Source organism: Panthera uncia, chromosome E1 (genome assembly GCF_023721935.1).
Source record: "Panthera uncia isolate 11264 chromosome E1, Puncia_PCG_1.0, whole genome shotgun sequence".
In the NCBI taxonomy this organism is placed as follows: domain Eukaryota; kingdom Metazoa; phylum Chordata; class Mammalia; order Carnivora; family Felidae; genus Panthera; species Panthera uncia.
The window spans coordinates 49,763,661-49,784,897 of NC_064814.1; the positions used below are offsets into that span (position 1 = coordinate 49,763,661).

General features: G+C 46.2%; 1 pseudogene; it reads right to left on the reverse strand.

Annotated features, from left to right (window-relative positions):
* Positions 1-9,808: 9,808 nt before the first annotated feature.
* Positions 9,809-11,217, reverse strand: LOC125927668 (mesoderm-specific transcript homolog protein-like; annotated as a pseudogene).
* Positions 11,218-21,237: the final 10,020 nt, after the last annotated feature.

Genomic DNA, 21,237 nt, shown 5'->3' on the forward strand with positions numbered 1-21,237 from the left:
AAGGAGAACGCTGCGCGCCCGCTGAGCCAATCGGAAGCCGAGTCCCGGCCCTCCCTCCCGCCGGAGCCTCATTCCTTGGACCTGTCTCCATGGTAACCTCCTCCACCCATCACTGCGACTTGCTCGTTTAGGCTGCAAGGGTCTGAAGGGAACTTTAAAGTTTCCCTGGTCAGAAGCAGGTCTGGTAGATGACTGGGAGGTCGGGGAGCGTCTGGGCGAGGAGCTAGCATCTGGGCGAGGGGGCTGCGGATGGGTGGTTAAAGCTCCGTGCTAATTAACTAGAGAAAACCTGGTGCCAGAGTTCCTACAGGAAGGATGGGCAGACAAGATGTGGGTCTAAAGGTAGAACCCAAAGTGCGTTTTCGGGCTTTACTGTGTGTACACATTCACTCTTAAATGTTCTGAGTCCCTCCTAAGGAATCTGATCTTGAGACTCAGATCGGAAAAAGGGATAGAGAGCGTGTTGTTTATAGAAACACAACAAACCTCCATAAAACCCTTGAAAATAAAAGGATAGAAAAACATTCCAGGTGTTCCTGTTGTCTACTGCTGTGTTGGCAAACCACCCAAAACTAAATGGTTTTAAAGAACAACCATTTTATTATGCTCATGGATTTCACTGGTAAAGAATTTGGAAGGGGAACAGTGGGCACGGCTCTTCACTGCTCCACTGTGTCTGGGGGCTCAGCGGAGATGATTTGATGGCAGGAAGGGTCCATTTCCAAGATGGCCTCTTCACTTACATGTATTATGGATGGGCTGAGATGCCTTAAGGATGAGCTCAGTTTGGATTTGAACACAGTGGCCTTTTCCCTGTGAAGGACTCAGGCTCGTTGGATTTCTGACATGGCGTCTCTGGGCTTCAAGAGCACATGTTCTAGTGAATAAGAAATCTTCATGGCTGATGACGACATAGCTTTGGAAGTCACATAGCGTCACTTCTGTTATACATTTGATCAAAGCAGTCATAAGTCTGTGCAGAATCAAGTAGAGGCAAATGTAGATTCCATCTCTTGATGGGAGGAGTGTCATAGAGTCTTAGTATTACCACAATAGGCACATTTAAACAAAAAGAAACCGGGGAGTGTGATGGTCTTTGATGTGTCCACTTGGGTAGGCTACAGTCTCTGGCTATTCAGCGAAACACGAATTTAGGTGTTGCTGTAACGGTATTCTGTAGATGTGGTTAAAGTCCACAAACTCAGTTGAATTAAGGAGGGGACATTATCCAAGATAAATTGGGTGGGCCTGATTCAATCAGTTGAAAGGCCCTTTTTATTTTATTTTATTTTTTAATTTTTTTTAACGTTTATTTATTTTTGAAACAGAGAGAGACAGAGCATGAACGGGGGAGGGGCAGAGAGAGAGGGAGACACAGAACCGGAAGCAGGCTCCAGGCTCTGAGCCATCAGCCCGGAGCCCGACGCGGGGCTCGAACTCACGGACCGCAAGATCGTGACCTGAGCTGAAGTCGGACGCTTAACCGACTGAGCCACCCAGGCGCCCTGAAAGGCCCTTTTTAAAAGCAGAATTTAGGTTTCTCTGATGAAGAAGAAACTGTGGACAAAGCTACTAGCTTGCCCTTCCTACAGATTGCCGTATGGATTTTTTAAAATGTTTATTTCATTTATTTTGAGAGAAAGAGAGAACGAAAGAGAACAAGTGGGGGAGGGGCAGAGACAGAGTGAGAGAGACTCCCAAGCAGTCTCCATGCTCAGCGCAGGGCCCGACATGGGAATCTGTCTCACAACCTCAAGATCATGACCTGAGCCGGTAATAAGTCAGATGCTCAACCGACTGAGCCATCCTGGCGCCCCTGCCCTATGGATTTTGGTCTTGCCTAGTTGGCCCCCACAATTAAGCCAATCCCTTGTAAAAAAAAAAATCTCTTAGCATATATGTTCTTGTTCTGGGGCTGAACCCTGACTGATACAGGTAATCCAGTAACTGACAAGATGGAATTTTAAACAATCACAAGGGAATACATAAGCATGTTATCCACTTATAGAAAGAAAAATTGACAAAGATGATATATCCACCATTCATGTATGTCCCTAACGATAAGGCCTCAAGAGATACCAGCAGTAACTGTTAACTGTGGGGCGCAAAACATAAATTAACAACTGAAGCTGGAAACTTTAACACACCCTCTAGAGCCACCGTGCTGGGCTGCCAGGATCCCCTCTCAGGGCTGGGGCACCTGTTCCCTTGGTTGCTAGTGTGTTTGGCTGCCAACAGCTCATGACAAAACACCTCTCTGGGAATTGTCCTGGCTGAACAGAGCTGCCCGTCCCAGGTTTCTCCCCTCCAGAGCAGTCCACACCCAGTGGCGTCACTGCAGGGTTCGAAGACCTGGTCCCTTGCTTCGACGTGCAGTTTCTCTAAAGGGCCATCCTGGCTTGAGCTCCCCGTAGGATCAGATGAGGCCCCGGTTGCAATCATACAGCATTTCAACTTTTTCCTGGGCCCAGTCCTCCTTACATCACTCCGTTACAAGTTATTTTTCTAGAGAACACTACCTAACAGTACCCCTGTAGAGCCCCGAGACTCAGGATGGGACATTTGGATTGATACAGGCAAACACCTGTAAACACCCATCCCTCTGAATTCTCTGGGCCCGCAAAAGTGGCCCACTCCCTCCAGGCCGGCTTGAAGATGATGCACACAGAGGCTTCTCCTTTGCAATAAAGCCTGTGCCCCTCTGAGGATCTGTCCTTTCCTCCCCTCCTGACCACTAGATCCATTAATAGGGTCAGGTGACCACAAAACCCAACAGGAGAAATTCTGGTCCTGATAAGGTAGGAAAAGGAATGTCCTCTGAAGCTGGTGGGTCTGGATCCTGAGGGGGCTGGATCAAGGAGGGCAGAACATATAGCGAGTGCTGGAGAACTTATTGAAAAGGAGCATAGGGGCGTCTGGGTGGCTCAGTTGGGTGGGCGTCTGACTTCGATTCAGGTCACGATCTCATGGTTGTGAGTTCGAGCCCCGCACTCGGCTCTCTGCTATCAGTGTAGAGCCTGCTTCAGATCCTCTGTTTCCCTCTCTCTCTGCTCCTCTCGTGCCCTCTCTCTCTCAAAAAGAAATAAATATCTTAAAAAAAAGAGAAAAGGAACACATAGATATATGGTCAATTAATTTTCTTAAATTTTTTTTAACGTTTGTTTATTTTTGAGAGGGAGAGAGACAGAGCACACGTAGAGAAGGGGCAGGAGGAGAGGGAGACACAGAGTCTGAAGCAGGCTCCAGCTGACAGCACAGAGCTCAATGCGGGGCTCGAACCCACAAACCGTGAGATCACGACCTGAGCCGAAGTCAGACCTTAATCGACTGAGCCACCCAGGCGCCCTTCAATTAATTTTCGACAAAGCAGCCAAGAATGTACAATGGGGAAAGAACCATCTCTTTAATGGTGTTGGGAAAACTGGACAGCCACATGCAAAAGAATAAAAGTAGGCCACTATCTTATACCATACACAAAAACCAACTCTAAATGGATTAAAGACTTGAACTTAAAACCCATAACCATAAAGTTCCCAGGAGAAAATATAGACAGTAAGCTCTTTGACATCAGTCTTGGCAATGATTTTTTTTGGGGGGGGGGTTTGATACCAAAATAAAGGCAGCAAATGCAAAAATTAACAAGTGGGACTACATCAAACTAGGAAGCTTCTGCACAGCAAAGGAAACCATCAGCAAATTGAAAAGTGAGTGAACGGGAGAAAACACTTGCAAACCATAGATAAGGGGTTGATATCCAAAATATACAAGGAACTGATACAACTCAATAGCAAAGAAACACACAATCCAATTAAAAAAAAAAAATGGGCAGAGGATCTGAATAGACAGCTCCCCAAAGAAGACATACAGATGGCCAACAGGTACGTGGAAAGATGCTCAACATCACTAATTATCAGGGAAGTGCAAATAAAAGCCACAATGAGATATCACCTCACACCCATTAGAATGACTATTATCAAAAACACAAGAAATAAATGTTGGCAAAGATGTGGAGAAAAGAGAACCCTGTGCACTGTTGGTGGTAATATGAACTCGTGTGGTCACTATGGAAACACAACGGAGGTTCCTCAAAAAATTAAAAACAGAACTACCACGTGACCCAGCAATTCCACTTCTGGGTATTTACCCAAAGGAAACAAAAGCACTAACTCAAGAAGATATTTACACACCCATGTTCATTGCAGCATTAATTACAAAGGCCAAGACATGGAAGCAACCCAAGGGTCCATCAGTAGATGAATGGATGGAGAAGTTGTGGTGTGTGTGTGTGTGTGTGTGTGTGTGTGTGTATATATATATATATATATATATATATATATATTCTATAAATACAAAACAATGGAATATTATTAAACCATTAAAAAGAATTTAAAAAAAACACAAAAGAGGGAAATCTTGCCATTTGAGACAAGATGAATGGACCTAAAGGGCATTATGCTAAGTGAAACAGACAGTGAAAGACAAGTACTATAGGATTTCACTTATATTTGGAATCTAAAAAAAACAAAAACAAAAATCTGAACTCGGAGATACAGAGAACAGATTGGCAAGGGGTGGATTGGGGGTGGCGGTGGGGATGGGCAAAATGGGTGAAGGTTAGCCAAAGGCACAGACTTCCAGTTGTAACATAAATAAGTCCTGGGGATGTCACGTATTGCATGGAACCTGTACTTAACAATACTGTGTTGTAGACTTGTAAGTTGCTAAGAGACTAGATCTTAAAAGTTCTCATCACAAGAAAAAGGTTGTACTTATGTCATGATGGATGTTGACTAGATTTATTGTGGTGATCATTTCACAAAATTTACGAATATAGAATCATTATGTCCTACACCTGAAACTAACATAATGCTGTATGTCAATTATATCTCAATAAAAAAAAAATAAATAGAATGCTGCTTTCTTATTAAAAAGAAAACGAAAAGGAGCACACTCCTGTGATACAGGATTTAAATACTCTGGCATGAGGCACCTGGGTGGCTCAGTCGATTGTGTCAGACTTGGGCTCAGGCCATGATCTCATGGTTCATGAGTTTGAGCCCTGCAACGTGGGGCTCACTACTTTCACTGCAGAGCCCCCTTCGGATCCTCTCTCCCCTTCCCCTCCTACAGCGCGTGCGCTTTCTCTCTCAAAAATAAAACATTTTTTAAAAAAGTGGAAGGGGAGAGTGCTTTATCTTCAGAGAGTTGTGGGGACAACAGGGTGTGGCGTCTCTACAGGCATGAGCCATACGGGCAGACAACAGGGGCTAGTGTTTCATTGTATACAATCAAATGCAATAAAAGATGAATGATCAAGAGGCTGAGGTTAATCCAATGTTACAATCTTTTGCCCCATCTCCAGATCCTAGTCAGTGTTCAGACCCAGAACCCAAAGCGGGTTCCGAAGCGTGCTCCGCCGACACAGAGCTCGAACCCACCAACTGAACGGAGGGTTAGCCAAAGACAGATGCTTAATCTACTGAGCCACCCAGGTGCCTCCCCCCGCCGCCCCTCCCCGCCCCCCCCCCCGAAAGAATTTCAACCTTATATCCAAAGAAAAAGTTGCAGAATGAAAACAAAAATAGGAACCTAGGAAGGCATGAATAAGACACCGTTTGGGCAAACACTTTATGGAGAAAACTAGTCAACGATTTTGAGAAACATTAAAGATTATCTAAATTAACAGACAGCAAAAAAAAAAATAATAATAATAATAATAATGGAGAGAAAGCCTATATGGTAAAAATTTTAGTGAGCCCTTAAATTCATCAGAACAACATCAATTATACCCCAAACCTTCTCACCCTCACCCAAAGGCTGTAAACATAAAGTTTTAGGGTAGTGTTACCGGAGTCAGGTTCTTGCACCCAACGACTGAAACGAGGCCGCCCCCCGAATCAAAGGCACTGGCCAGGGCACGCTCTGCTTCAGTAGAGAAAATTCCCACTACACGTCCCATATGCTAATAAGGGGGGGGGGGCGGAGAGAGGAAAATGCCTTGTCTTGATTGGCTGGAAGGGTCTTGTCCTGATTGGTCAGAAGGGCCTCACCCCGATTGGTTGATATTGGCAGGCCACTCAGGCAGCTCATTGGTGGTTTTTGGAGCCGAGCCTCCGTTTTAAATCCGGCTTGTGTGTGGGCCCGCATCCTGCTTCTCTCTAAGAGGTAGGCTGTTTAGCAGTAATACCCAACGTCAAACGCCCCAGATGTGTGATGTTTACCGCTTGGGGCTGGTTCCCTTGGTCCCTAACCGTCTCGTAGGACGGGACAATGTTTCCCCTACTGTTAGTCTTTAGGGATTATGTGCCCCTACTTCAGCAGAGACTTCATATGATGAGATTAGATGGAGGTCTGGTAGAAATGGATGCAGCCTTAACTCAACTCCCAGGAGCACCAGGGCCCAGGGCCGCCTCCCAGGGGGGAAGTGAGAGATCAGGGAGGTGAGGACCCATGGGTGCAAACTGTGTCCCTTCCTCTCCTGAGATGTGAGGTCTGTGCAGTCATGAGACTGAATCAATGCATTTTCTTTCATGTTGTAGGCTGAGAGCGGTGATCCCACTTATAGACGAGGAAAGGGAGGCTCAGAGAGATAGTGTGACTCAACCAACCTCTAGGGCTTAGGTGCAGACCCCGGCCTTGAACCCTGCAGTGCTACCTCCAAGCCTAGCCCTGTTCTTTCTTTTTTTTTTTTTTTCTGGTTACCCGTATCTACAAACACGGTGGCTTTGGAAAATCTTCTCACGTGGTCATCGTGCCTTCGGTGGGAACGGGAGGTAAATTAATTGCACTCATTAAAAGAAGAGTCAGAGGAGACGCTAGAATGCTTAGATAGCAAATTTTTAAAAACCCAGGAAAAATTCCCAGCTGTAATGATGGAGAATGGAAATATACCAACTCCAGAAGTCAGTGTACCTGTGAGGCTTCCGTCCCAGCTCCAGTCCCGCCCCTCTCCCATGGACCACTGAGCTTGGCCTCCCGCCCTCCACTGCAGGAGAGACCCGTTTTTCATAGCTTCGATTTCTCCGTCCCTGTCAATGGAAATAGAAGCAAAACTAGGTTTTAATACCTTGGGTTATCAGCATCAACCTGGGTGCAGCGGGTAGATTTCGACTCGGCTGGCTCGGGTGGCAGGATTAGTACCCTGTCAAATCCTCACCAATTTTTTTTTTTTTCTATTCTGACATCAACCCTGCAACAGAGGTGGAAGGATCCCCCGTTTCATACAGGAGGCCCAGAGAGGCGAGGACTTTCCCACAGCCACACAGCAGAAGGGGCAAGGCCAGCATCCAGGCTGGGGACGTCTGGAGCCATCGTCCCTTTCCAGCTGTGTAAGGCCGTGGGAGCAGGTGTGTTCCTCCATAACCAGGATTCAGGGGCTGACAGATTCAGCCCGAGACAGGAAAAGGAGAAGAATTAAGATACCTTTTGAGCTCTTACACCCATCCGTGCAGTGATCCCAGCAGTCACGGCATTGAAATTTGTTTTTCTACAAAAGGCTGTTTTATAGGGACTTAAGTTCTAAAGTCAGCTCAAATAGCGACGCTTCCTTTGCAGAAAATCCCTCGAAGTGCCCACAGCGGCGGAGAAGGACCTGTTTGCTGGGGGCTCAGCAAGTCTTCCCACTACCCAGGCTCAGTCTGGGGCACCCAGGGGTCCGAACTGCCTGCACCTTGTAAAATTCTTTCTCGTTTTTTCTTCTCGTTTTTTGTTTGCGAGTGATTATTTGACTTATCTTTCGTATAAGTACATCTTATGTCCACAGGTTCATGAAAGTGCCTGCAATGAATGATCAGAAAATCTGGTGAGAATTTTTAAAAACCAGCTTCACTGAGGCATAATTGCCAGGCAGTGAACTTCATGTGCTTAAAATACACAATTTCGGTATTGACGTAGGAACATACCTGTGAAGCCATCAGCACAGTCACCCTCAAATGTTTCCTAGGGACACTTTTGTAGTCTTTCTGTCCCCGTGGCCTCCCCCCCTTCCCCAAACCACCTCTCATTTGTTTTCAGTCACTCTTTTTTAAAATTAAAAAAAAAATTGTTTTAAGGTTTATTTATTTTTGAAAGAGAGAAAGTGACAGAGTATGAGTGGGAAAGGGGCCAGAGAGAGAGAGAGAGAGAGAGAGAGACGCAGAATCCTTAGCAGTCTTCAGGCGCTGAGCTGTCAGCCCAACACGGGGCTCGAACTCGTGAACCTTGAGATCATGACCTGAGCCGAAGTTGGACGCTCAAGTGACTGAGCCACCCAGGTGCCCCTCTTTTTTTAAGAAAAAATTTTAATGTTTATCATTGAGAGAGAGACAGAGCACGAGGGGGGAAGGGCAGAGAGAGAGAGGGAGACAGAATCTGAAGCAGACTCTAGGCTCTGAGCGGTCAGCACAGAGCCCGAGGCGGGGCTCGAACTCACCAACCCTGAGATTCTGACCTGAGCCGAAGTCGGAGATTAACCGACTGAGCCCCCCCCCCAGGGGCCCCTCAATCATCCTGTTTTGACTAAGACAGTGAAGCTGTGGCTTAAACAAAAGTATTCAGCACTATTTGCTCGCAGGCCTTTCAGAGATTGTTCTTAAAGTTTCTGGAACTTTCCTGTCTGGAAAGTACAGGAATTACTGAGCTGCAAGAGGAAGCTTCTCTAGGACAACCAATGAGACGTTAAGCAGTCGTCGTAAAAGGAGTCCATGCACCTTCAGTAGGGTAACTCGGACGGTACAACAATCCCCTGCCCCTCCAGCTCAGGAGGGACATGCTTCCAAGCACTGACGTATGAAGAGTCAGACTGTTATTTGCTGTTAGAATTAGCTAATAGCAGTAAATCTCTGGCACGGATGTTACTGGCCCTTAACATCCTGTGATTTTAGGAAATTCTGTACATAGTTTGGATTTAATTCAATATATTCAGAAATTAAACCTGTCAAATGAGGTTCATTACTCTACCAGGATGTCTGCTGGTTTAGTATCCTTAAAAATATGTACATAATGGATGCAGGTAAATCAGAGTCTAAAAATATACTTAGAATATTGCATATTCAAACCCAAACCTAGATCCACAAAACGCCTATAGTTAAAAGCAGCTGAGGGGCGCCTGGGTGGCTCAGTCGGTTGAGCATGGGACTTTGGCTCAGGTCATGAGCTCACAGTTCGTGAGTTCGAGCCCCATGTCAGGCTCTGTGCTGACAACTCAGAGCCTGGAGCCTGCTTCCAATTCTGTGTCTCCCTCTCTTTCTGCCCCTCCCCAACTCATGCTCTGTCTCTCTCTCTCTATCTCAAAAATAAACATAAAAAAAAAAAGCAGCTGATGGAACGAAATCCAAAGTTATGACAAGGGAGACTCACTGTCACTAAGCTGTGTTGCTTAGACAACTTACAAAAGCATGTGCCCTTAATGCCATTTGAGGACAGGTAAGGAGACATCCTCTCCTCATTTACCATAAGATTCCTATTGAGGATGGGCCAGAAATGAACATTTCTAAATATTCCAGAAAAGTCCACAGAATTGTTAAAAAGGAACATCTGTCTTTCTGTAGCTGTGAGTAGTAGGGCACATCAGAATTTTTTTTCTTTAAATTTTTTAAAAAAATATTTATTTTGAGAGAGAGAGAGACAGAGTATGAGGGGGGAGGGGCAGAGAGAGAGGGAGACACAGAATCTGAAGCAGGTTCCAGGCTCTGAGCTGTCAGCACAGAGCCCGAGTGGGGTTCGAACCCACAAACCACGAGATCTGACCTAAGCTGAAGTCAGATGCTTAACCAACTGAGCCACCCAGGCACGCCTCATCAGGATTTTCTAATAGCACACAAAGGCAAGTCCATACCCTGGCTCAGATGTTAGAAGAATGGAGGCGGACTGTCAGGGCCATCCTTAGCCAGAGCATCGGCGGGCTTTTTATTATATGCTCATCACCAGTCTGGGAATCGTCACAGAAGCCAGAGCTCCCACCCAGGGTCTTCTAAAGTTCCTCCTCTGGTGGATGTACTGTAAGAGACCGTCGACAACTAAGTTTCCGTTATTGTGGCAGATCCCTGCCCACATGTCCCACGGCTCACCCTCGGGGAGGGGGGGGGGCAGGCCCAAAGACCGGGGTGAGACCTCGAGAGAATACAAAGAACACATCGCGTGAGGAGGGGTGAGAGCACACCCCCACCCTGGAGAAGCTGTTGGAGAAGGTGACCCCGGCGAGTCTCAGCAAAGATACCTCCATTTGACAGAGTCACTTGATGGTAAGTCCGCCGGCTGGATTCTGCCCGAACCTACAGAGCGGCTCCTGAGCAGCAATATCTCCACAATCAGGAGACAAAAGCTTGACCCTGCGGTTCTGTCGCCCCCAGGGGCCACAGAAGTGCCTGCACGATGCTGGCCTGCTCAAATATGGAATAGTGATGTGGTCTCCGTTTGTCACTAAAGCCAAAGCTCGAGAAATCAAGGGTGATCACTCGATGAAACCTTAGGGTCGGACCTTCCAAATCTTGTACCAATCATAGCTGGATGCTGGAAAGCCACGTAAAAGCACAACGATCTTAGGACTTCCACCACACCCACAACAAAGTCTTGGTAGAAAATGCGCAGTCCCTTGCAGGTAAAAATTTGCCTGACGGTCTCCTGGAGTGAAGGGCAGGCGAAAGCTTGGGGGGTGGGGGGTGGGATATGCGGATAGGCCGCACGCAGGGGCACAGTCAGTAGTCCCACCTGAACCCACCACTCCCTCATCCTGATTCAGGTAAGGCTCCATGTTTGGGGGAAACGGTTGCGCATGCTTGCTTTCCACTTTACACGACGAAAAGGGATTGTAAGAGAATACGGTGAATAACGCACACCCACAAATGGAGTCCTCTGGAGGAAATGGAAAGTTCAGGTCCAGTGATTCAGCAGACGGCCAGCAGGGGGCACACGCCAACACTGTAAAACTCCGTGCGCTGAGCCCCGACGGCCACAAGAGGGCGCGCGAGCTCGCCCTTTCTGATCCGCGGAGCGCGCCTGCGCGTTCGGCCAGGGCTTTGGGCGCTCTGACCCCTGGACTGGAGGAAAGTGCTGGGTGTCCACCCCACGCCCGCGGCTGAGCGCGGGGCTCTGTCCCTCGTCCCACACGCCTCGGTGAACGGCTGCTGTTATAAAGCAAGCCTTGATAAACTATGACGCGAGGAAGTATACGATAGGACACACGAGGACACTCCAGAAAAATAAAAGCTTCTGCATTCGCTGTTTTGGAAAAACGTCCCTGGGAGTGTTTGCAAAATGCAGAGGGGGGAGCAGGGCGGACGGCGGTGGCGGGAGTGGGCGAAGTGTCGTGCCTTCCCGTCCCATGTAAGCCCCAAACCCGAGGGGAGCCCAGCGCTCTCAGAGCACAGAACGACGCAGCGCTTGGAAACGGATTGAAAAATTGCAAAGGCAGAGGATTTAAAAGTCACGTGATTTTAAATTCATCTTATAGCAAAAGAAAATTGATAATAAATGGACCCTCCTGGCTTTAATGGAAACAAACTCATCAATTACTACTTTAAAAGTATACTTCTTAACCTGACCTCGTGTTCACTTGCCACGATTGACATGTTTGAAGATTGCTCATGACCCAGTGACAATCTCAGATGACTTCATTAATTTCAGCTTTTCAGCTTTCTCTCTTGGGGGGGGCCCATTGTGACCGGTAGTGGTTAGAAATTATGTTACCAAGTCCACTCCCTCATGTGAAAAAGAAATGGGTGAAATTGGTTTTCCAATTGCTTTTTGGAGGTTGAAACATTATCCTTTCAATTTCAATACCAACGATTGCATTGTTCGAGGAGCTGACGTTGAATCTGAGACCCGAGAGGTGTTATGAACACGGGGTGGGAGAACTGTTTGGGTGTCGGTGTGGAAATGAACTGATCACAATAGGGCTCTGTGTAGAGATAACAGCAGCGCTGGATTGTATTTGTGTAGAGGAGGGAGTTAAGGTTCAGTTTGGGATACATTTCATTTTAACTTTCTGTAGAGGTAGCACTGCAGGAATGAAATATAGATGAGTGTTTAGACCCTGTCACCAGAGAGATAACAATGGAAGAAACTGAAGCAGTTGAAGAAATGCACGAGATTTCCAAGATCCTGTATAGTCGGAGGAGAGCACAGGGTTGGGGACAATCTTGGAATGGTTCAACTAGTCCTTTTGAGACGGGCCTTGCAGCAGACACTGGCAAGAAGTGTTTACGGTAGCTTGAGGACAGTCAGGAGCCTGAGATGTCAAAGGACGCAGGGGAAAAAGAACTCTCTCAAAAGGAGGTCATGGTCCACTTAGTGTTTGTTTCCAGATAACTGTGGATGAAACTGGGCAATAAAAAAGAGGAGAGGTGGGAACTCGTTCTTGAGAAGTGAATTCAGGGGCGCCTGGGTGGCTCAGTGGGTTAAGCGTCCGACTTCGGCTCAGGTCACGATCTCGCAGTCCGTGAGTTCGAGCCCCGTGTGAGTTCGAGCCCCGCGTCGGGCTCTGTGCTGACTGCTCAGAGCCTGGAGCCTGTTTCAGATTCTGTGTCTCCCTCTCTCTCTGACCCTCCCTCGTTCATGCTCTGTCTCTCTCTGTCTCAAAAATAAATAAACGTTAAAAAAAAATTAAAAAAAAAAAAAAAAGAGAAGTGAATTCAATGCCCTGGGAGTTCTCATGTGGCCAGAGAACCTGGGACTGTAGGAATAAACCGGAAGGCTATCATGGAAAGAGGGAGGGATCTCAGATCATTGATCAGAGAGGTGAAAACCCGGTATAGACTATAGGGCGCCTGGGTAGCTCAGTGGGTTGAGTGTCTGACTTGATTTCGGCTCAGGTCATGGTCTCTCGGTTTGTGGGGTTGAGCCCGCATCAGGCTCTGAGCTGGCAGTGCAGAACTTGCCTGGGATTCTCTCTCTCTCTGCCCCTCCCCCATTCATGCGCACTCCCTCTCTCTTAAAATAAATAAACATTAAAAAAAAAAAAAAAGAAAATTCTGGGGCGCCTGAGTGGCTCAGTCGGTTGAGCGTTGAGCGTCCGACTTCGGCTCAGATCATGACCTCATGGTTTGTGAGTTCGAGCCCCGCGTCGGACACTCTGCCAACAGCTCAGCGCCTGGAGCCTGTTTCGGATTCTGTGTCTTCCGTCTCTCTCTGCCCCTTCCCCACTTGTGCTCTGTCTCTCTATCAAAAATAAATAAATCTAAAAAAAAAAAAAATTAAAAGAAAAACAAATAAGCATTAAAAAAAAAAAAAGAAAGACAAGATGGGTGATCCTGGTTCTTTGTCAGGGTTTGACAATTGGAAGTGAAGGGCGGCAGAATATGTCACCCAAAATATGCTGCTAAACAGCAGGTATAAGACTCTGACACTTACCCCCCCTCCCTTTCTTCCTGGAAATAGACATAAAACCCATGTGAAAGATATCTTCCCTACAGGAGGAGGAACGAGACATTTTTCTCACCACAGACTGGGAGTCAAGGCGGAGAGAATTCTTTGCAAACAGACCTTGTTGATAATTCTTATCTTCCCTTAACCTCCCCCTACATTTTAGTTACTTTTCCACAACTGCTTGTCTTTGTTCCACAATTTAACCTAGTTAAACAGCTTTTAGATTTTGCCATTTCTCTGGGTCTTTGTTTTCTTATGAGAGCTCAGGGGCCACGTGAAATTTACATTAAATAAATCCTCATTCCCCCCCACCCCCCTTAATCTGTCTCAATTTAATTCTCAGGTCCAGCCAAAGACTCTAAGAGGGTAGAGGTAAAGTTTTGCCTCGCCTACAGAGGAACACGACGTCCATCTGTCCCTCACAGTGGTCGGTAAAAAGAAAAAAAAATTCCTTGGTAATAACTTTGATTACCCAGTGAAAGTTTTATCCCATATCTATAAGTTATAATGTCTTTTTGCCTGCAACTAATAAGAAGTGTGTGTTTGAGATACTTCAAGACAGTATAAACACCTTGCTCCTCAGTATAATTTCCCACTGGTTCCCTAATGTTTAACATTCATGGATGATTCTTGCGTGATCCATTTTTACTATGATGATGGCAAAGCGATAATATTCCAACACTAGTAATTTCCTCAAGTTTACAAGTTGGCCCTTGATGTTGTCCTTTATGAGGGGGTCATTCCACATTTATCTGTGTGTCTATCTATTTTATAATCATCAGTATTATTTTTTTAAAGTTTCTTTTGAGGGAGAGAGAGAGAGAGCGTGAATGCCAGTGGGGGGAGGGACAGGCAGAGAGAGAGGGAGAGAGAGAGAGAGAGAGAAAGAGAGAGAATCCCAAGCAGGCTCTGCATTGTCAGTGCAGAGCCTGATGTGGGGCTCGAACTCACCAACCCGTGAGATCATGACCTGAGACTGAGCTGAAACCAAGAGTCGGATGCTTAACCGACTGAGCCACCCAGGCGCCCCTGTGGATATTGTGTATTTTACAAATTGAAGGTTCGTGGCAAATCTAATGATGCCATTTTTTTCCAACAGCATTTGTTCATCTTGTCGTCTCGGTGTCACATTTTGGTAATTCTTGCAATATTTCAAACCTTTTCATTGTGATATTTGTTATGGTGATCTGTGAGCAGTCATTTTGCTTTGCTGGAAGCTCAGGTGATGGTTAGCATTTTTAGTAATTAAGTATTTTCATATACTTTTAAAAGCTTATTTATTTTGTTTTGAGAGAGAGAGAGAGAGAGAGCTCGAGTTGGGGAGAGGGAGAGGGAGTGAGAATTCCTATCAGCGCAGAGCCTGATGCAGGGCTTGAACCCATGAACCGTGAGATCATGACCTGAACCAAGGTCAAGAGTCGGACGTCCGCTCAACCAACGCCTCACCCAGGTGGCCGGCAATAAAGTATTTTGAAATTAAGGTATATGCGTTGTTTTTTTAAGATATTATGCTATTGCACACTTCTTAGGCTACATATAATATAAACATACTTGTATAGGCACTGGGAAACCAAAAAAATTCATGTGGCTGACTTTATTGCTGTGTCAGGAACAGAACCCACAATATCTCCAAGGTATGCCTGTACATGTTAATTTCACTTACATGTTATGATTTTTCATAGCCATGAAATTGCCGAATAACAATGCCAAGTACTTAACTAAAATTTCTGTTAAGGGGCACCTGGGTGGCTCTGTCGTTTAAGCGTCCAACTTCAGCTCAGGTCATGATCTTGCGGTTTGTGAGTTCAAGCCCCACGTCGGGCTCTGTGCTGACAGCTCAGAGCCTGGAGCCTGCTTCAGATTCTGTGTCTCCCTCTCTCTTTGCCCCTCCCCTGCTCATGCTCTCTTTCTCTCTCTCTCTCTCTCAGAAGTAAATAAACATAAAAAAATTAAAAAAAAACACTTTTGCTAAATGGGGTGCCTGAGTGGCTCAGTCAGCTTCGGCTCAGGTCGTGATTTGTGGGTTTGAGCCCTGTGTCCGGCTCTGTGCTGACAGCTCAGAGCCTGAAGCCTGCTTCGGATTCTGTCTTCCTCCCTCTCTGCCCCTCTCCCACTCATGCTCTGTCTCTCTCAAAAATAAATAAAGCGTAAAAAAAAAATTAAAAAAAATAACGATTGCGTTCTTTAAAAATGTTAATGACCTAAAAGACAAAGAAAGGTTGAATCCCTGTTCCAGGTTAAGAGCTAAAGGCATGATGCCTATATACAATATATGATCCTTAACTGGATCTTACGCGGGAGAAAAAATACTACGAAGGACATATTGGTTCCGTTTTTCAAAAGTGCAATACAAGCAGTACAGTGGATAAAAGTATTACATCCATGTTAAATTTATTGAAGTTGATAACTATACCATGGTTATGTAAAATAATATCCTTATTATTGGGAAATTCACAGTGAAGTGTGCAGAGGTAAGAAAGCATAATGCATGCATTTGCTGTCAAATGATTCAGAAAAAAATATGTATATAGAAAAAGGGTACATGATAACACAAAAAGAATAAAATGTTAAGAATAAGTGTATCGGGGCACCTGGGTGGCTCAGTTGGTTAAGTATCTGACTTCGGCTCAGGTCATGATCTCGCAGTTTGTGAGTTTGAGCCCCACATTGAGCTCTGTGCTGACAGCTCACAGCCTGGAGCCTGCTTCGGATTGTCTCCCTCTCTCTCTGCCCCTCCCCCACTCACCTGTCTCTCTCTCTCTCTCTCTCTCTCTCAAAAATTAAAAAAAATAAAAACATAAAATAAATAAATAAACGTTAAAAAAATTAAAACAAAAACGTTTGCAAAATGATTTGCCAATGATGCCTCAATGAAGCAGGGGAAATCACAGTTTTCAATTAAAAACATCAAGTCAATTGTTAACATGGTCTGTATTAAGGTGTAACAAGATTACACATTTCAAAATAACCGTCTGGCCCTGGGTTAATATCAAGATGTTTTCCCACCAAGGACTTGCCCTTTTGAGTAAGTAAATGCGTGTCCTGAATACGATCCACATAGATGAGGGTGAAGGCTTGAACTACCTCCTCGCCTGTGTGTGGCTTAGGACTTAGGACTTCTGAAGTGCCTCTTTCCAACTGGTCTCCCGGGAAAAGAAGGATGCAAGCCGTGAGGGTCCAGCAACATGCTTTGCAATACCCCATCTTACAAAACCTCGTCCTGGGGATGCTTCAACAATCCTGGGACCTCATACCCGGTCAGAGTGGCTGAAATGAACAAACCAGGAGACTATAGATGCTGGCGAGGATGTGAAGAAAGGGGAACCCTCTTGCACTGTTGGTGGGAATGCAAACTGGTGCAGTGTGGAGGTTCCTCAAAAAATTAAAAATAGAACTACTCTATGACCCAGCAATAGCACTACTAGGGATCTACCCAAAGGATCCAGGAGTGCTGATGCTTAAGGGCACGTGTACCCCAATGTTTATAGCAGCACTTTCAACAATAGCCAAATGATGGAAAGAGCCCAAATGTCCATCAACTGATGAATGGAAAAAGAAGGTGTGGTTTATACATACAATGGAATAGTACTTGGCAATGAGAAAGAAGGACATCATGCCATCAGCCATAACATGGATGGAACTGGAAGGTACTATCCTGAGTGAAATAAATCAGTCAGAGAAAGACACACATCATATGTTTTCACTGATTTGTGGATCTTGAGAAACTTAACAGAAGAACACGGGGGAAGGGAAAGGGGAAAAAATAGTTACAAACAGAGAGGGAGGGAGGCAAACCATAAGAGACTCTTAAATACAGAGAAAAACTAAGGGTTGATGGGGGGTGGAGGAGAGGGGAAATGGGTGATGGGCATTGAGGAGGGCACTTGTTGGGATGAGCGCTGGGTGTTGTATGTAAGCCAATTTGACAATAAATTATATTGAAGCAAACAAACAAGCAATCCTGCACCTGCCGGAGTCTTCAACTGGAGCGCCACCTGGTGGTGATTGGACTCCGTTCCCCCTGGAAGCTTCCTGCCTTCTAAAATTTTTTTTTTTTTTTTTAACGTTTATTTATTTTTGAGACAGAGAGAGACAGAGCATGAACGGGGGAGGGTCAGAGAGAGGGAGGCACAGAATCCGAAGCTGGCTCCAGGCTCCGAGCGGTCAGCACAGAGCCAGACACGGGGCTCGAACTCACGGACCGCGAGATCATGACCTGAGCCGAAGTCGGCCGCTTAACCGACTGAGCCACCCAGGGGCCCCAGCTTCCCGCCTTCTAGAAGCGACCCTTGCCCAGCCACCTGAGAGCCAGATGCAGGCTCCTTTGGGACACTCTCTCCAGACCCTTTTTTCTCGACCACGACCCCGTCTCCCTTCTGGTCGCACACTGATAGCTGGCTGATGCTAACTAAGGAGGTGCGAAGTGTGGGCTGCTGCAAAGTGTGTGTGTGTGTGGGGGTGTCCCAGGGGCAGCCAGGGAGAGGGGAGTTGGTGAGTACTGGGGGGCTGGGTGGTAGCCATCAGCTCCCATGCTGGCTTCCCTTAGCCCCTTCCTTTCTGAATTGGTCGCTGCCTAGAGGAGCTGCACCGGTCTTCATGCTCCCCAACATCTCTGCCCTCCAGATTCTGCAAAAATTCCAAGGCAACCTTGCCATCGACACGCTCCAGGACAAGAGTCTGGATCCAGAGTTTCTCTCTCCCCTTCACTGGGGATGCCTGAATGATCTCTCTGCCTAGACTTGGGGGCGAGGGATGGGAGTGTCCACGCAGCTGAGAGTCGGCTGGGACTAGAGGAGGTGTCTTTTTGGCTTGGAACAGGTGCGGGCGAGGAATTGAGGAATTTTCTCGAGTTCCTAGAAAGTGGGAGGTGCTCCCTTGGGCCCAGCCCCTTCTCACAGGTCTGAGGTTGGTGAGGATGTCCTTTGTGTGTTCTCCTACCTGTTCTAGGAAGTGGGTGGGGGGGCTCTGCTCCATTTCTCACCCTCTGAGTCTCTCACAGAGCCATTGGCTCTCTCTGGGCCTCCTCAGGGAAGGTCGGCCTCCCCAGGAGATTCTGGTTCAAAGGCCCGGTGGTCAGAAGGCTGAGGGCAGTGGAGGATCGCTGGCGATAATTGGGTCTGTGTGGCCCCGGGTCTGGATTTCAGGCCACGTGGAAATGGAGACTGGGAGCAGTTCTCATCACAAAGTGACCAGAAAGGTCGCGGCAGCTGTCCCTCACTCCCCTCCCCTCTCCCCACCCCCCTTTCGCTCCCTCACCGTGAGGGGAACTAGCAAACCATACATATTTTAAGGAATGATAGAAAACAAAGTCACTCTATGATTTTTATCTCACGCCGGTGCCTGTTTAGAACGCCCTCCAAAGCGAATACTGAGTTCCATTTATTTCCAATCCAGATTCCTTGGAGCTCAAAAGCAGTTGGCTTAGGTCGTGTCAGGAGAGCATTCCTCTGGCTATTAAATAAGCAGTTCCCGAGTCCCAGGCTGGCTGGAGCTAAGTAAGCACCCTCACTGGGAAGGACCACGGGGCCACAAAATGGATCAAATACTGTGTGGAAATACTCTGCCATCTTTAAAGTTGCCTTGCCTTGCCTTGCCTTGCCTTGCCTTTCCTTTCCTTTCCTTTCCTTTCCTTTCCTTTCCTTTCCTTCCTTTCCTTTCCTTTCCTTAAAAAAATTAAAAACAAAAATTTTTTAAGTTTATTTATTTTGAGAGAGAGCACGCAAGTCGGGGAGGGACCGAGAAGGAGAGAGGGAAAGAATCCCAATGCAGGACTCGAACTCAACTCACAAACTGTGAGATCCTGACCTGAGCTGAAGTCAGCTGCTTAACGGACTGAGCCACCCAGGCGCCCCTAGAGGAATTTAAAAAAAAAAAAAAAAGAAAGAAAAAGAAAAAAAAATCCAATGTGTTGGGCCAGGTGGGACAAACCTTTGAAAGTAAGTGTAAGGCATTTTCCCCAACTTTGTCTTTCTACTCTTCTGTACCTTTTCTTTCTAGGAAATGATACTTTGCCCAGAAAAAAAAAATACTCTTGCCTCGGTTTTTCTAGAAGTTTACGCTGATTCTGTTTCCTCAATGTTGGACGAATAGGTACTTGTTCATCTGCAATAAATGAGCTGAGGGTTAAAACTGATGGCCGAAGATCTGCTTTTATAATACAAAAGGAGATTGTAATGGTCAAATGTTATCCAACAAGTAGACCTTTTAAAATTTGATTCATAAATGTACGAAAAGAGAATTTTGTTGATTCACATGAGAGACTTGAAGGGCATTGGGAAAATGCTGAGATTAATAAGGTTTGCACGGAACTAATTCTTAGGCTGTAATATCTACAAAAGAGATTCTTTGGGTGTAAAATTCTTGAAAGGAATCTAGGTGTTTCCAAGTTTTTGTTTGCGTTCAATTAAAATGCTAATTATAGGAGATTTAAGTGAACAGAAAGGTGTTTTCTGTCCTAGCCAAGGAGGTACGATCCATTTCAGACGTTCAAGTTAAAACTCATGTTGAGATGCGGGATCTCAAGTACTGATTTCGTGGTTGTTTACTGGCTCACAACAGCAAGGGGACAACACAGGAAAGGGGGAGAAAACATCACTGCAATAAAACCAGTACGAAGCCTGATGAGGGGCTCAAACCCACAACCCACAAGCCCATAGCCTAGGCCCAAGACTTAACCCGCTGAACCACCCAGGCACCCCTAGGGCAGTGGCTTCTAAACTCTGGAAATGGGGTTGAGACCTCCACCTTCAACCTGCCCTCTAGCTGATCAGTCTGAGAAAGGGCAGAGAGCAGGACCAAGCTAGCCACACTCCCAGTTGACTTGCTGAGTCTAATTTCAGTGAGGAAGAGGTGAAAGCAAGTGTTGTTTGTTTAAAAAAAAAAAAAAAAAATTATGTTTCACACCCAGTGCAGAGCCCAATGTGGGGCTTAAACTCATGACCGCTGAGATCAAGCCCTGAGCTGAGATCAAGAGTCAAGATGCTTAGCCCACGGAGCCACCCAGGCCTCCCACAATGCCCTCTCTTTAAAGAGAAGTGAAATTGCAGAAAATGGAATCCCGGATGACAGACAAATCTGAGAAGATACCCCCCAAATGTAGGGAAAATGGGAAAACACAGGAAACACTTTGAGAGATTACAGATGCAGAGTACAGAGAAGCATAAGTATCTGTCCACATGGTGCTAATTAGCCACCATATGGAAGGGTGGATGGCATTTATGGGAAAAGTCTAGAACAAAAAAGAACAGAAGCAAAGTGGAAAAACACAGCAGAAAACTTTACTAAAATGGCTGAATGAAACATATTTCTTACAACTATTTTAGTTTCCTCCATTCCTGGGCTAACGTCCTTGTTCTCCGTCACAGCGTCAAGGTCGTGAGCAATGCGATTTAATGAGAGGTTTTTGATCATAGGTTAGCCAACCTCATAGGTTAAAAAGAACTCATTGAAAGCTTATTTATTTATTTATTTATGGGAGTTGTTTCTTTTCCTATGTTTAAAAACAATTTACATTTCATTTTCTGATAACTAGTTTTGTCCTGTACCGGTTTTCTATTGCTGTTGGCCTTAAAAAAAAAAAAAAAAAAAAAAAAAAAAAAAGCTCTTCTGGTGACAAGTTCTGTGACGGGGCGGTGACGGAGGGGGGGCGAGGTGCACCTGAAAGTGGCCGGGGTGCCCTTCAGGGGAGTCCCTACCGAGCGGCGCCTCCTGCTGTCCCCAGACCAGCCCCCACGAGCTAGGAAAACGACACCGCTCCTCTCCTGAAGCTCAGGTCTCTGGCTTGTCTGCTGCAAGGGAATTAAGGAGCGGGATTTGACCGGGAGTCAAGGGGGGGGGGGTCGGAATTACAAACACACCTTGTATTTCCTTGCGTTGGAACTAGAAAACGGAGAGCCG